Source organism: Macaca mulatta, chromosome 7, assembly GCF_049350105.2.
Source record: "Macaca mulatta isolate MMU2019108-1 chromosome 7, T2T-MMU8v2.0, whole genome shotgun sequence".
Taxonomy (NCBI): Eukaryota; Metazoa; Chordata; class Mammalia; order Primates; family Cercopithecidae; genus Macaca; species Macaca mulatta.
Window position 1 is genome coordinate 86865460 of NC_133412.1, and position 12616 is coordinate 86878075.

Consider the following 12616-nt stretch of genomic DNA (forward strand, 5'->3'; position numbering starts at 1 on the left):
GGTGGGTATAAGTGTGTGTGAGAGATGGTTTGCAAAACTTATAGCCATGGATCCGAGCCTCAAACACTGACTGCAGTTGCTGAGATCTGCAGAAAGTGTTCACTTGAAGTATTACTGACTTTCTTAATTGTCAGGAAGGTTGTTTCAAGCCTTTCATGTTTATTCTTGTAAGCCTTTTATTAGTGCAAAAATAATAGATGTTGTTAATGCAGAATCACAACCAACATTAATATTTAAGATGCTAGAATGGAAAAGGTTAAATGTGTGTTTAGATTGCTTTTGAACAAAGAGCTTTACAAAATAGTTCAGAAACGTAACAATGGACCAAACCTAGAACAATTTTGCCTCACTTGAGTCTCTCATTCTTGAGGGGTTTATTCTTTATTTTAGGAAGATGAAGTTCTTATACACTTTCACATATTCCTGTCATTTGGAATTTGTATCCCTGTTGGAATGAAAATATGAAAAGTTGACATCTGAGGAAGGAAGGTGCAATGAAATCCACCAGCCTCCCCTGTATTTTTGTTTATTTCTGAGTCTATATAGTTCCACTGAGTGTTAAAAAAAAAAAAAAAAAAAAAAAAGACAAGGCAAGGTAAAAGCATTCTTTTGTGCCCTCTAGCTGCTAGAAGCACAAATGAAAAATAAAATTATCTAATGATTAAATTCGCCTAATCTGGCTTAGGGACTGGGATAGAGGGGAGGGGACAACAATTTCTATGAGCTAAAGTTTTTTTTTCTTTATAAAAGACACCCGGATAAATAAAAGTTTACTGTCTTGTATTAACTGCACTCTCATTTTCAAAAGACAAAGCAGAGAAATAATTCATGAGGGACTCTCAGAAAATTAAACTGGGATATCACTTATCTCAAACAGCTAATTAATATGACACACATACTTTGGACTATGCATTGCTTCGAGTATTGATCACTATTTTAATTCTATTTCTAATGGAAGTTGAGTACAGATTTCAGTCTTGAGTGACTTTTGTTTGTTTGTTTGAGGAAGAATATAATTACTTTTAGAATTGCTGACAAAGCTAGAATGCGTATGTAAGTTTATGAAAATGAATGGGTTGTATGTGCTTTATTTATTTGTAACCTTCTGCTTTAGGGTCACTCCTTGCATGAGAATTTTATCTAAATCAGTCCTTAAGGAAATGTGGAATTCGTGGATAGAAGTCCTGATAGCAGGTTGGTTTACAGCCCTTTAAATCAAGGGTGCATTTTGAATATAAAAATCAGCACCCTGTGTGATCCCTTGCTGCTGAAGTGGGGAATGTTCTGTGAAGGTGGAATAAGTGGCTTACTTGTGAGATAGCTCCACAAGGGAAAAATCCAAATGCCCAATTTACTGCACGATTCATTTAGGAGGAGAAAAAGTCTTGCAGCTTGGCACACGCCTATGGCCCAACATTTTTAAAAAGAAACAAAGAAATAGTTTGAAATTTGCAGAATTTAAAACAACAACAACAACAACAACAAAAGCCCTATCCAGTTTTCCTAAGAAAACAGCTCCATTAGTGCCCTACATTTATCTGTGTCTCCTGGAGAGTGTGTGGGTATGGGGGAGGGGCGGATGGGGTGTGAAGGGAGTTGAGCTCTTTAATGATTCAAGGAAATATACGAGAACCCCTTTTTGTATTTTTCCCTGAAGTGAATGCACAGTTCAGAGGACTCAGTTGAGTCTCACAGCCATTCCCAGCAATTCCCGATACAGTGGAGAGTTCAGCAGAAAGGGCTCAGTCTCAACAGATGTTCTAAGTGGCGCCTCCTGAGTTGCTCTTGTGTGATGGAGAAATACAGAAATCAAGCTAAATCAAATTAGGCAGCAGAGTAAGAAAATAAAGGTCAGGTCCACCAGCATCTGAGTAAACAGCCTATGCCAATATGGCCATCTACAGTCAGGAACTAATTAAGGGCTGATTGTCCTTCTCAGTGAAACCTCAAAAATGCATGGTGGTGAATTATTAAAAACAACAACAACAAAAATAATACAAAACCCCCACACTCTGCAGTGTGCCAGATGAAAAGATAGGGAACCATAATATCCCGCGGAATTGTGTCTCTTGGAGAGAGATAGTCCCCAAATCCCCAGCTCTCTTTGTTTTGATTACAATTTTTCTTCCTTTAAGGGAGCAGAAACTATGCTCTAAGCCTGTCTTGTGTTACAGCTCCTTTTACCTTTGTCTGCCTATCTCAGCTGGTATTTAATTGGTCAGCAATAGGAGGGAAGTCTCCTTTGAGGTAATGAATATTGACTGTTTATGTTGAAATGTCACTGTGAAAAGAAAGCCCAGCACCAAAGAGGGAGAACCCAGTGTGAGAGTCTCAGACACAAAGGAGACACCAGTGAAACGGAGGCATTGAAAAGCAAAGCAGCTGAAATTCAAAGAACAGATGAAACAGAAATGGCCTACATGTGTGGGAATTTTAAGCTAGCAATTGACAGGTGAAAAAGTCATTATTTTACCTGTTATAACCAAGTGTAATTGTGTGTTTTTCCTAAAATGGCATGGGGGCCATGGTTCATATAAGTGTTTCCACTGAGAAACCATCCTCATCTTTTAATTAATATTTTTTGTTTCATAAAGGTGATGGGTAAACCTAACGGTTTCCAATTATATGAATTCAAAAAGTTAGAAAAGAGGAAAAAGAGGAGCTACTTTGCTAGGATGGCCCTTTCTTAAAATGGTTAGATCTTGCAGTTTTCAAACAAACCTGGGTCTGAAAAGTTTCGGCCATTGCAATTACAGATTTTAAGGCAAGAAAAAAAAAAGGAAAGGCAAAATGCTGTCACAAGCCAAGTACAGTCTGCTAATTAGTTTAGCCTGGTTGGAAATATTATCATTTAATAATATGGGACATTATTTTCTGCATATCTTGGTCATTTGAGGGTGACCATGAGCTGACAGCTGAGACAGTGTCTTTTTAACCCTCTCTGTGCTGGTCAAGCACTTCCCCATTTAAGTCTGGTTTTGCTGGGGAGCTACGGCTTTATTCACCCACAACGGATTTTATGTCACTGTGTGAATTGGATTTTCCCTTCTTATATTTCCCCCAAATGGTGACCAGCCAGATGAGTAAAATCAGAAAAAAGGACAGCAAACAGAGAATTTCTATATGATTTCAATGTGTAGGAAGTTCTAACGTTGCCAAGGCTTTAAATCTGAGAGGAGTCTCCCCATCCTCCTTTGGGCTTCATGACAATTTTGCAAATTAATGATAGCTACAAGTATTGTTTTTCTTGCCTTTTTATTGTAGAAAAGAAGGCAAATGAAACAAAGGGATAACTACGTAACTACTGAGTCACATTCATGAGAAAAATAAAATCACTGCAGAGTTAAGATAAACAGAAAACTTCAGTTTCTGGTCCCCATGAATAAGGCAGCTGTATTTATAATGTGGTTTTACTGTTCACATATTTAAAGTTCACATATTTTAACTTTATTATAATTGGGACCCCATCATCACAAATTTTTGAGGCAAGAGCTCATTAGCTTTCTCTTTGGATCACAAATGCAGAAAGGATTCTCTGTTTTTATTGCCAGCCATTCAATTATGTTTTCTAAAAGCCAGATAAATAAAAGATGACATCTTTAGTCACACCCCACATCATGCTTGAACCCTAACCTGTGACACTCACCTAACTTGAACTAACAAGCTGCATGCCCACAAAGAGTGATACTTCTTCATTAGCAAGATCCATTTCACCTTTAAAAACCCTTGATTCTCCATTTGCATTAAGTGAGATTGAGACGTCTTGGGTCTCTCAATGACATTTAGGAATCCTCCAAGACAAAAAAGGAAGTCATTACATCCCCAGTTCACCTGCAAAGAAGATGTCATTAAAAGAGGAAGCAAAATGAAACCCTGTCAACTTGTTAGGGCCCAAAAGGTAATTCTGCCATCAAATATGGAGTAGGGGAATGATACAGAATCCTATTATTACTGACACGAAAGAACCTGCTGGTGTCAAAGGTGTCTCTTGCCAGAAAAGTTCAGGTGTTGCTAAATTCATTAATGTGTCAGTTTGAAAAGATGTGATGTCATTCCTGTTGTCTGTAGGGATGAAAACTGGAATCTGCCTGCTCCTGTCAACACACTATCATCTTAATTTCGTTTGCTCTGTACCTTATTTGCCATCTGTAAGGGGTTAAGGGCCATGGGCGATGGCTTCTTAAAAGGCTACTAATATTTGACGTATATCATTTCAATCCGCCCTTTCACCACCACCCCCATCACCAAAAAAAAAAATATATATATATAGTTAAATCGACATTACCTGTGCTAGTTTGCTTGCCAGATTTTTGCTAATGAGGGTAGTAGAGAGATAGTGAATCTTTTCTGGTCTTTTATTTATTTTTATTGTGTGAGATAAAAGATAAGCGTACCTAGTCTTTATAAGGCTATGTGCTTTCATGTAACCATGATACATTTTGATAGGAATTTGATGCTTAAATATTGAGACATTGGAGAGGTTCTCTCTTTCATTTAAGAATCCTTGCTTCAAATTTTATCTCAATAGGATCTTTTGAAAAAGTACAGGATTTTGTAAAAGACGTCTTGATAAACAAGATCGAAACGAATGTTATACATGTGATCTGATAAGGAACGTTTATTTGGCAACTTCTAGATCAGATCAATTTGTATAAGGAAGTATTAAAGTGATTATAGTATAGAGAACAAAATATCAAATAAAATACAACATTAGCAAATAAAACAAAGCACAAGTAATATTAATATATCACCGGAAAACCTAACAGTCACTTTTCTAAAGATATGTGTTATAGACGATGGTTTTAAAGACAAAACACACTATAATAATTTAAATTTTCAAATTTCAAATTTGCAATATACCAGTGTAATCAAATTTCTGTTATTGTATGGATTATGTCAAAAAAAGCTATATCACCAATTTTTATGCCTTGGTTCAAGGCAATATTTGTTTGCTTAATGTTAAAGAATGAGGTGAAGTTTTTTGCAATTTTCTTCTAGAAAATTTCAATAATCAAATGATAATGAGGAAATGACAAATGCCCTTTCTAGCTAAGATTATAGTCTAATTACGATTAAAATAGCTTGAGTGTTCTACCAATTTGGGTTCCAATCGTTACTATTTGTTTTGCTTGTATAGATGTAGAACTTGGAAAGAATGTCATGACTCTCATACTCTTGCCAACAATAAACAACATTAATCTGCATGTAGGAAAGTAACATCGTCACTGTTTAATAAGTTTATAGGTCCGAATTGTGGAGGCTGGCTACTGTACTTCATGTGTGTTCAGATTATATGTCTAAATTTCTCCACCTACCTCCTCTATCCTGTCCTAGTTCTCAAACTTTCTTGCATAAAACAGAAAGTACTTTCTTAAAGTATAGAAAATAATCTATTACAAACAGATATATGGTTGATGCTCATCAGTGTTGCCTTTTCCCGATTTCTGTTTTCATTAAAAATTCAAATATTTTCCTGAAATATCAAGCTTGCTTTAAAAGGAGACTTTTCTAGTTCTAAAATACAAAATAAATCAAAAAATTCTCTTATTTTTAAGCGACTCATTTACATTTTAACTCAGTTTGAGTATTTAAAATGGCCCTAAATATTGTTAAACACACACACACACACACACACACACACACACACATATATATATATATATGACCACATTAATGATTTCCTAATCAATGAAGCAAAACACCTTATTTTTACTTCAGCTCTGGACCACGATGTATGTGATTTTCAGGCCCCAGTTGCAAGATTGCATCCTGAATGTTCATGCATGCACTGAGGTGCTGTGGTGTAGATTTTCTATGTGGGAGACGTGGAGCGTTACAAAACTTCAGCTAAAGATAACTCCAGTGTGCAGCTCTGGTGGGAACTGGGGTAAGTGGGTCTTGCCTTCATTGATATATGGAGCACTTAACCTAGTGAGAAGCACAGAGGTGGTTGGAGGGCCCCCCCGATGAGTTTTTCAAGTTGATCTGGTGGTTGTATTGTCAGTCTCTCAGGATAGTACGCAGGGGGTGCATATTCTGGACTTTCACTCACAGGGAGAAAGAAAATCAATCTTCGTGCCCCCAAGATGGAACTGCTGATGCAGAAAGTCACTGAGGCATTGGAGTCTTGTAAGGAAGACTCTGAGGAAATGGCTTCAGGCTTCAAGTAAGATCATGGACTGCATTAGAGCTCTCCGGAGATGCAGGGCAGTTCAAATATAAATAGAAAGGGTGTTTATTGGCATTGGCCCCAAGTTGGTGTGCTTTTTGATCAAGAAAGAGGAAAAAAATCAGCTGCAATTGGGAACATATCTGCGGATTAGAAAAAATAAGTATCACTGAAATGCTTTATTCTTCACTAGAGCGTGGCCTGTGCCCCACTCAGGGAAAGTCATCCTCGGATTACCATCAGTCATTTTCCTTAAGAGCTGCTGTAACTCTTTTGATAAGCATCCAAGTTTGCAGATAGCACTTTTTGTCTAAAGGTAATATTTGACATTAATGATTGTTTCTAGTGATGTAATACCTTTCAACCTGAAGACTCCCAAGGCATTTTGCAGCTAAAATCATTTTTAAAATATTCTAGATTACACACTCTAATGTAGTCAGTGACTGAATGGCTGTTACTACTTGGGAAGGCAATGCATTTATTGAAAAGAACCATTTTAATGAAGTGATCATTTTAAGATCAACAATGAAGGGCGCAAGAGCTTTTCATGGTAGCATTCAATGTAAACTGACACTGGCTGTGTTGCTGAATTATCTTGCCCTTTGAAAGCCCCACTATTGTTCTGAGAGCACCCATTCGTGACACAGAAAGACCCAGAATTGAAAGGCCCAGATGAGGGTACCTGGTTGTGCTGAGTTCTCGATTTTGATTCTTAGACTTTATTTTTTCATTCCTATAAAACCATTAACAAATACACAATTTCACTGGTTCTTCTTCTTCAGTGTAATAAAAAGCAAAAGTGTTTGTGCAGTCAATAAAATTAACTGTGATGACCTCTTTGATTTTTTATTATACTTAGAATTTACAAATTACCTCACTTATCCCATTAAGAAGGGCAAATAATTTTTAAAAATTCTGTTTTCATATTGTATTTTAATAGTTTTAAACTATTTCTACTGTCCTAATTAGGAAGGTGCAAATAAAATATTTTTTTCTGATGGTGCAAAGAGACTTTATTTTTTCTTTTGCTTCTTAAACAGGGTAGGTGAATTCACTGTGGCAGCTTTTAAACCTCTTTTTCTCTCACTGTAACAATGCTCCTGGCAGGGGCCTGAGAAGACAGTCCTGTGGGTGCTGATATTTTTTTTCATGGTAGAGAAATCTGAGTTCTTGGAGGCATCAAAGGAGTGAAGCAGGTAATATTTGATTGGCAGGGCATTCTCTGATTTACGCCCCTCTATCTTCTAAGCCTCATCTTCAGGCTTGTCCCCAGCAGACCATAAGCAAGAAGCCACTCTCCGGAAAGCTGTGAGATGTTACCAGGTCTTCCCCAACCCATATTTTCTAGGAACCTTTATTGCTTATTTAATGTGAGTTGATGGGATTGAATGCAAAAATCATTGCCCCAAATTCCTCAATGGAGAATCATCATAGTGGCCACATCTCTGTTCTCATTCAATGGGAAAGGATGACCAGTTTCTTCATTTATTTGTTCTACACACTTGGCAGAATGTAGTAGGTCAGTAATGAAGTGTTTTGGTAGAATGGTGGCAGAAACCCACAGTGTTTCAAGCTGCCCTGATGCTAAAGGATGGAAAAAATAGGGCATGCACCTCAAGTGTTCATTTATTGTCAGCACTAAGCTGTGCTTCTGACATTGGCTTTGAGAAGGAAATTATGACATTTAAAAGAATCTCCCAAGCTTTATAAAAAGCCTGTGAATATCTATAAATATTGATCCAAAATGAGAGCAATGAATAATTTATAGTGAAATATACTTTCTTTGTCTTTCAGTTTTTAAAGCAGCTTGGGTTTTTCTTTTCCTCTCTAAAAAAATTATGGTTAGACAAGCATATTTTTCCTCTACATTTTAGAGCCATTTCTTATTTTTAGAAAAAAATGTGTTATTTGCAAAGGATGTTGGAAGTTGGGGGAAAAAAGCAACAACAATGCACACATTACCAAAATGGAAACATATTGTAGATGTTCTAGTTTCAGGGAAAAATATAACAAGATTTTTAAAAAAGTTTACATAATTTGTTGTCATAATTTTGTTGTCTTTGGTGCATGTCCTCATTTTGCAGAATCATTTAAACATTTCTATGTTTACTTGAATAAAAATAGGGATTTCATTTGTTGGAGCTAATGATTCCAACCCAAAATATACTCTTGTGTAATTAGAGCAAAATAAACAGGTGCGTCCAGCGTCATTCACCGTATGCCTGAGAACGGGCAGCCCATTTGTAAGACGAGCTAAATATTCAACCTCACCAGGAGCTGGGCGTTAATTGATTACCATTCTGGGTCATTTTTGAAATGTCTATCAAATTTTCACAAGAGGTCAAAGTATCCCAAAGTATCCTACTCTTTTTCCCTTTCGCTCTATGCCCCTAGACAGAAATACATAGAAATGAATGCCTCCCAGTTTTCTTGAAGAAGCCATTGGTTGTTAAGTTCATGGCTCTAAATCTGCTTAGATGAAAGGGTTTTCTTGTTTTTCTTTTCTTTTCTGTTGAGGTTGCCATATCAGATACATTGAGTTTTGTTGTTGTTGCTTCAAAATCTTATCAGTTTTTTGTTTGATTCATGTAATGGAAATGAAGACAAGAAAGAAGGAATTAACTACTGAGTCTGAAAGTTGCCATTTTTAAAAAACTTTGACCTTCGTGTGTTTTCATACCTCATCCTGGAACTTTTGGTTCATTAACTTCCTTGGACTCACCAGAGGTGTTGCATATACCCGTGATTTGTGAAGTTTTGTTCAGAAGCACATTGAATTCAAATATCCCATAAAATCAAGTGATTGTGTTCTACTATTGTTCTGAAGCCTCCTTATAGGGGCTAGGTAAACTTTATCTCCTCAAAAATAAATCACACATTTCTTTTGTTGAATTTGGTAGAGCACAAAACAGATGTGTTATGCAGTGTTTGCCTGAAATAATGAAACAGGGATTCTCTTTAGATACCTCAAAATGTGTGCTGGCGCTAAGTTCTACTTCTGTTCCAGAGAGACAGTGCAATGTTATACTAGAATGTGCAAGCGTTTTGGAATCACAGCAGAATCGGATTCAAACTCAGGTTCTGCACTGGTTGACTATGAACCCAGGCAAGTAACTTAACCTCCTTAATACTGTTTGTCTATTTGTAAAAGAATTACAGGAATTATAACAATGATGATAATGATGATGATGATACCTGCCTCATAAACTTGTTCTGAAGATTAAATAAGATAGCATATTTGACACACCTAGTACTGTAAAACTGCTAAATAAATGCCCTTGGCTTCTCTCCCTGGCCTGGACAGTAGCCTCCTAAACATTTTCTAATAGTTCCTTCTCAAATATATATATTTGAAAGCAATATCTCCCTGAAACAGATGTCTGACTCTTAGACTCCTAGTTCCTTATAGCACAGGTCTAAATACCTTAATCAATGTTTGGAGTTCCCACGACATAGCCCAGTCTTGGTGCCCTGGCCCATCTCCCTCTCCTTCACGTACTTTGTATTGCAGTCCAATCAATGTGCTTCCTTCTAAGCCCCACTTTCTTTTTACTGCTTCAGCTCCTTGGTGAAGTACCCTGATTGGGATTAATTTCTCTTTTCTCTCTAAAGAACTTTACATTCAGAACATTCTGACTTATGGTAGGTCCCATCTCTGCCATATACTGTATTGTAAATTTCTTAGGTCAGTGGCAGAATCTCTGTACTCTTTGTATAGAGCCTGCCAGCACTTAGCATGTATGCCACTGCTTTTACACCATGATGTGCTCAAACATACTTTTAGGTAGAGTGGCCATGTAATTTATCATCTAAATTGGGACACCTGTTCAAGAAAGATACTGGACTTAATAAATGCTGATACCACAGGAAAACTAGGTGGTCTATAACTCAGAAGTGGGACTAAGACTAAGAACAAATTAATGTTGCTACTCAATATTCTAACCCATTTCAAAAAGCAAAGGATTCGCCAAAGCGCAAACCAGTCACTCATGTCTTGGACCTGATTCTGCCTCTCTTTAAAGAGGATACTGGTTTCAGGACCATTTGCTTTGTAGTAATGACTGACTTTCCTTATTTTTCTCAGTCCCACAGTCTGGCTAATGGTATATTAAAGAAAACCTGCTTCCCAACAGTGGGTTGAACTTAAATCTGTATTTGAGGACGGAATAGCCATTTTAAGTGTTAAAAAAGCTGGGTTAGTATCAATAGGATGTTCATAGCTAATCTAAATCTGAGCATATTCAGTCTAGATAGCTATAGGGAGGGGGCTGACTTAGAAAAGCATAGAGTAACATATTTGATAAATGATTGAATTTTAGAAATAATTATAACACATGTAGAAGATATTTAGAAATGCTCATTCGTCCCAGAAGGTTTCAGTTTATGACACAGCTACCACTTGGTGGAAGCTTCCACACTTACTTTAACAATGTTCACAGGAGCACAGTAAGCTGTCTTTGCCCATGTTACATAAATCTTGCCAATAAATTTGGAGTTCACTAATTGATGGAATGATTTGTATGTTAAGCAAAATTATGTTTGAGATCTTAGCATTAGGCTTTCTTAAAATGTGTTGTCTTCCCCATGTTAATCCTGTACTTACTAAGAAAGAAATATTCTAACATCACGTGTTAATTCCATTATCTTTAATGAACTGATTATTTCTAAATGTGGAGAGGGAGCAAATCTTACATTAAGAATCTCTGTTACTTGGATACACTCCTTACAAAATGACAATGTGACAATTCAACAATGCTATTTGCACCATATTTGTGTAACGTCTACACCCCATGCATGGATGTATTGTTTGCCTGGAAAGTTTGAACATCAAACAACATTAACATTTTTTCTTAGCTGTCCACTCTAACAGAGGCAAGCCTAAAGGACATAAATGCCACATCCCTCAGACAATTGTGTGAATAATTCTCCCTGGGTCCATTGCTTCTGGGTTTTGGCCTTGGCTCCTGGTGTTCACAGCATTAAGAGGGTTAAAGGTTCTGGCATGGTGAATTTATTGTTGACATCCCACGGTCCTTAAAGGCAGGATCACTAATGGGTGACCTTGGGGTTCGACCGTTCCAGACCCAAGAAGATCAAGTCTCACCCCCTCCTGCAAGTGCGATGACCCCTCTATTCTCACTCTCCCTGGCCTAACCTTTAACTCACTGATCTTTGACCAAAGTATTAAACAAACACCTGCTTGGGTCTGTGGTCAAAGACTGTGGACTTGAAGATCTACCATAATTTCATGTGAATAAGCTGTGGTAATAATAATGAAATATAGAGCAGATCTCTGGACATGCTTACAGTAAGTAATTATATTGTTACTGACCACATACAACATAGATTTTCTAGCAACCCATGTATATGGTGAATCAATGTTAATCAAGTTGACCAGAGAATTAATGGATTGTCAGTGGATATACTAAGGCTTCTGTTATTTGCATTGACACTGACAATAGTGCAGCAATATTTATTCCCTATTACTAAAAGAGATCAAACCTAAAATTAAGTTTAGAATACCTTAGATTTGCTGTTGACAGTAAGTAATGCAAAGTGCATTAACACTTAACAGAGGTACCAAGGATCACTTAAATGATTAAATGAAAAGAATATTTGGTGAAATCAAGTGAGATAAATTTTGTGCTTTGTGGGAAAGAGGGAGAAATGGCACATTGACAGTGTACTCTGAATACTTAAATAAAAAAGTAAGAAGACTCTTTTTGTTGCTCTGAATTTTGTAAAAACAGGCTCACTTGATATGATGAAATCTCCTAAAACATAAAATCACTCCAGGAAAAGTTTCTACAAAAAACTAAGGGAGCCTTTCACTATGAAGAGTAAAGTGTTATTCAAAAAAATACCTACTTTGCTGTTTTTCATTAGTCTAGGGTAAGATGCTAGGGCTCATCTTTATAAATCAAAATCAAATTAGATACATTTAATAAACAAATTACACCAAAGAGTTAAGATTTAACTACCACTTTATCTAGATATTTTATAAATAAATTACACATTTCTGATGCATAACCTTTACTTAGAAACCTTTAATGAATTTACAGTTCTGTTTTAGCAGGTGAATAATACACTCTCGCTTTCTGAGAGGACCGACTTCACAAATGCTCAACACCAAAATGAAATTGTATGATATACAGAAGAAACATCAGACTTCATCAAATATCTGCAGCCTTTTTCATGATACTATAATGTTCACAACTTTCAATGAAATAATTAATAGCGCCGGGCGCGGTGGCTCACGCCTGTAATCCCAGCTCTTTGGGAGGCCAAGGCGAGCGGATCACAAGGTCAGGAGATCGAGACCACGGTGAAACCCCGTCTCTACTAAAAATACAAAAAATTAGCCGGGCGCGGTTGTGGGCGCCTGTAGTCCCAGCTACTCGGGAGGCTGAGGCAGGAGAATGGCGTGAACCCGGGAGGCGGAGCTTG